At 46.3% G+C, this 4,815-nt stretch overlaps 1 protein-coding gene across 1 annotated transcript in view; it reads right to left on the minus strand.

The window, feature by feature from the left end:
• Nucleotides 1–4,815, minus strand: part of LOC122553912 (nesprin-2-like) — a 73,008-nt gene that overhangs the window by 35,313 nt on the left and 32,880 nt on the right. The gene's annotated exons all lie outside the window — the stretch shown is intronic.

Genomic DNA, 4,815 nt, shown 5'->3' on the forward strand with positions numbered 1-4,815 from the left:
TACTATCCAGATGTGTTGTAATTTCATCCTTTATAATAGACTCCAGCATCTTTCCCACCACTGAGGTCAGACTAACTGGTCTATAATTTCCTGCTTTCTCTCTCCTTCCTTTCTTAAAAAGTGGTATAACATTAGCCACCCTCCAATCCACAGGAACTGATCCTGAATCTTTCGAACTCTGGAAAATAATCACCAACGCATCCATGATTTCTCGAGCCACCTCCTGTACCCTGGGATGTAGACCATCAGGCCCCGGGGACTTATCAACCTTCAGACCTAACAGTCTCTCCAACACCAATTCCTGGCAAATATAAATTCCCTTCAGTTCAGGTCCTTCAGCCACTGTTGCCTCAGGGAGATTGCTTGTGTCATCCCCAGTGAACACAGATCTGAAGTACCAATTCAATTCTTCTGCCATTTCTTTGCTCCCCGTAATATATTTCCCTGTTTCTGTCTTCAAGGGCCCAGGCAACTCCAGATACTGCACATTCTGAAGCTATATTTTATTGTTGTACATGTAAATAAAAAACACAAGCCAATGCAAACACACACTGCAAAGACGCACTGCCATATACACCATGACATATACACACATATTCACATTCGTGTACAGTCATAGTATTCTTTATTATTTATCACAAGCAGAGTGCCCAGTCTCTCTCACTGCCATTGTGTTTGCACAGGGGCCCTGCACACTGTGATACACACATGTACACATAGACATGGCCAAAGGGTCATACAACACGGATCATATTGTGTGACATTCAATGTCCAGTACACCCGATGAAAGGTCATGAGGATGTGGGGCCAGAGCAAAGCAGAGTCCATGATAGCTGCACTGCAGCTAGAGCCTGACCCTTCTATGGGAAGATACAGGGACAGGGAGAGGAGACAATGGAAAGAAGGACAGAGAGAGAGGAGAGAGAAAGAGAGAAAGAGAGAGACAAAAAGGGGGAGAAACTCAGCGAGAGAAAAAGAGAGAGAGATACTCAGACAGGGAGGGGTGGAGTGTGTAAAACAGGAGAGACAGAGAGAACGTTTCACCGAGAGCTCACTCAGTAACCAGTTAAAGTGTAACAGGGAGCTCAGATAAAGGAGAAGCGTCTGGGTAACCCAATCAGATCCATCAGTAAACCAGGAAGCTCAACTACCTATCCTGCAAAAGCTGCTTTAGATTCAGGCACAAAGCAGGTTAGAGTGACATTAATCATTGACAACTGGCTTTATTTTTAGACCCAGGCACCAGAATTTTTCTTTTATTTTTAATTCATTCATGGAATGTGAGCATTTCTTGCTGAGCTGGCATTTATTAGTCATTTTAATTGCCCTGAACAAGCTGCCTTCCCGAGTGGCTTTCTTGTAGATCATTTCAGAGAACACCTCTGGGACACCCCCACCGCCCCGTGGTTGAACACTTCAACTCCCCCTCCCACTCCGTCAAGGACATGCAGGTCCTGGGCCTCCTCCAGCACCAAACCCTTACCACCAGACACATGGAGGAGGAACGCCTCACATTCCACCTTGGGACCCTGCAGCCACACGGGATAAATGTAGATTTCAACAACTTCCTCATTTCCCCTCTCCCCCCCCACATTATCCCCGTCCCAAGCTTCCAACTCAGCACTGCCCTCTGGACCTTTCACTTTCTCCCTCACCTACATCCACCTATCACTTTCTCAGCTACCTTCCCCCCAACCCCACCCCCGTCCTATTTATCTCTCAGTCCCAGGCCCACAAGCCTCATTCCTGATGAAGGGCTTATGCCAGAAACTTCGAATTTCCTGCTTCTCGGATGCAGCCTGACTTGCTGTACTTTTCCAGCACCACACTCTCGACTCTGATCTCCAGTATCTGCAGTCCTCACTTTCTCCTGACTTTCTTATATTGTAGGTTGCCCCATAATACTGTTAGGAGCGAGTTACAGCAATGCTGAAGGAATGGCGATGTATTTCCAAGTTGGGATAGTGAGTGACTCGGAGTGGAACTTGCTGAGAATGGTGTTCCTATGTATCTGCTGCCCTTGTCCTTCTAGATGCTTGTGGGTTAGGATGGTGCTGTCTAAGAATCTTTGGTGAATGTCTGCAGTGCATCTTGTAAATGGTACGCACTGCTGCTACTGAGCGTCGGTGGCGGAGGGAGTGGATGCGATGTCAATCAAGTGGGCTGCTTTGCTCTGGATGGTGTCAAGCTTGGTTCAGGTTGTTTCTTGTTGGAGATTGGCATTGGCTTGGCATTTGTGTGGCATGAACATTACTTGTCGGCCCAAGCCTGGATATTGTCCAGATCTTGTTGCGTTTGAACATGGATTGCTTCAGTATCTGAGCAGTTGCGAATGGTGCTGAACACTGTGCAATCATCAGAGAATATTCCCACTTCTGACCTTATGATGGAGGGAAGATCCCTGACAAATCTGACCAGTCAGGAATCCAACCTTCAAGTAATCAACATCCTCCTCTATTACAGTCTAAATACTGGTTTGAAAGATCCGTGTCTTTTTATTTTCGAATCTTTTAAATCTGTAGGAGAAAGAGCTGTGTTTAAAAGGCAGAGATTTACCAGGATGGCTGCATCATTTTGCAGCGAGAGACATGACACTGATTGGAAACTCTGGTTTCTGAGGCTTCCTGCAATGAGCAGATGATCAGGAGCTATTTATATGCGAATCTAACGGTGTTCAACTAACAAACAGGTTTGAACTGCAGAGAGAGAGAGAATGTGCGAGAGAGAGAGAATGTGCGAGAGAGAGAGAGTGTGCGAGAGAGAGAGTGAGCGCGAGTGAGTGAGTGAGAGAGAGGGTGCAAGAGAGTGAGCGAGCGCGAGAGAGAGAGTGAGCACGAGAGTGAACGCGAGAGTGAGCGCGAGAGAGAGAGAGTGAGAGAGACAGAGAGAGCGCGAGAGATTGTATCTTGCTTTTCTCCCCAGCAGAAGCTGCTAGTTCTCTGCAGTAAAAGAACTCAGGTTAAATCTCAAAGAAAGGTTCCCTTTCTTGCTGCAGTTGTTGTGATGATAAATCAGGGACATTTCCTAAGTGAATCAGTCACTGTTGCATAAAATCCTTAGTGTGGAAACAGGCCCTTTGGCCCAACAGGTTCATACTGACCCCTTGAAAAGTTACCCAACCAGACCCATTCCCCTACTACTCTACACTTACCCCAGACTAAAGCATCTAACCTACACATCCCTGAACACTATGGGGTGATTAGCATGGCCAATTCATCTGATCTGCACATCTTTGGACTGTGGGAGGAAACCCACGCAGACACAGGGAGAATGTGCAAACTCCACATAGACAGGCACGCAATGTGGGAATCGAACCTGGATCCCTGGTGTTGTGAGGCAAAAGTCCTAACCACTGAGCCACTGTGTCGCCCAATAATTACCTGGGTCACTTCTACTGCCCTTCTTGAACAAGGGCACAACATTTGCAATCCTCCAGCCCTCTGGTACTAAACCTGTAGTCAATGACGACTCAAATATCAAGGCCAAAGGCTCCAACATCTCCTCCCTAGCTTCCCAGAGAATCCTCGGATAAATCCCATCTGGCCCAGGGGACTTGTTTACTTTCAATCCTTCTAGGATTGATAATATCTCTTCCTTACTAACCTCGATCCTTTGTGGTCTAATATCCCCTATCTCATTGTTTTCCACGACAATATTCTCCCCTTCCTGAATGAAGACAAATGAGGAATATTCTTTTAGCACCTCTCCGATCTCCACAGGGTCCACACACAACTTCCCACTTCTGTCTTTGACTGGCCCTATTCCTACCCTCGTCATCCTTTTATTCCTCACATACCTATAGAAAGCTTTAGGGTTCTCCTTTATTCTATTTGCTAAAGACTGCTCGTGTCCTCTCTTTGCTCTTCTTAACTCTCTCCTTAAATCCTTCCTAGCTGATCTGTAACTCTCCATCGCCTCATCCGTACCATCTTGCCTCATCAACACATAAGCCTCCTTCTTCCACATAATAAGAGATGCAATTTCTGTGGTAAATCATGCTTCCCTTACCTTATCACTTCCTCCCTGCCTGACAGGGACATACCTATCAAGGACACGCAATATCTGTTCCTTAAACCAGCTCCACATTTCCATTATCCCCATCCCCTGCATTTTGCTACCCCATTCTATGCATCCTAATTCTTGCCTAATCACATTATAATTGCCCTTGCCCCATCGATAACTCTTGCCCTGTGGCACGTACCTATCCCTTTTCATCGCTAAACTAAACATAACTGAACTATGGTCACTCTCTCCAAAGTGCTCACCTACAACTAAATCAAACACCTGGCCTGGTTCATTACCGAGTACCAGATCCTCTTGTCGGTCCTTTGACATACTGTGTCAGGAAACCCTCCTGCACACATTGGACAAAAACGGATCCATCCGTGTACTAGAGTTATAGCATTTCCAGTCAATGTTGGGGAAGTTAAAGTTCCCCATAATGACCACCCTGTTCCTTTCATTCCTACCCACAATTGTTTTGCCAATCCTCTCTTCTGCCTCCCTGGAACTCTGCGGAGGCCTATAAAAAACTCCGAGCAGTGTGATCTCTCCTCTCTTGTTTCTAACCTCAGCCCACACTACCTCAGTAGACAAGTCCTCTTCAAAAGTTCTCTCTGCCACTGTTATACTGTCCTTGACTAACAAGACCACATCCCCCTCTCTTTTACCACCTTGCCTGTTCTTAATGAAAGATCTAAACCCTGGAACCTGCAACATCCATTCCTGTCCCTGCTCTATCCATGTCTCCGAAATGGCCACAACATCGAAGTAGGAGAAAGTGAGGACTGCAGATGCTGGAGATCAGAGCTGAAA

The sequence above is a fragment of the Chiloscyllium plagiosum genome, chromosome 10 (genome assembly GCF_004010195.1).
Source record: "Chiloscyllium plagiosum isolate BGI_BamShark_2017 chromosome 10, ASM401019v2, whole genome shotgun sequence".
NCBI lineage: Eukaryota > Metazoa > Chordata > Chondrichthyes > Orectolobiformes > Hemiscylliidae > Chiloscyllium > Chiloscyllium plagiosum.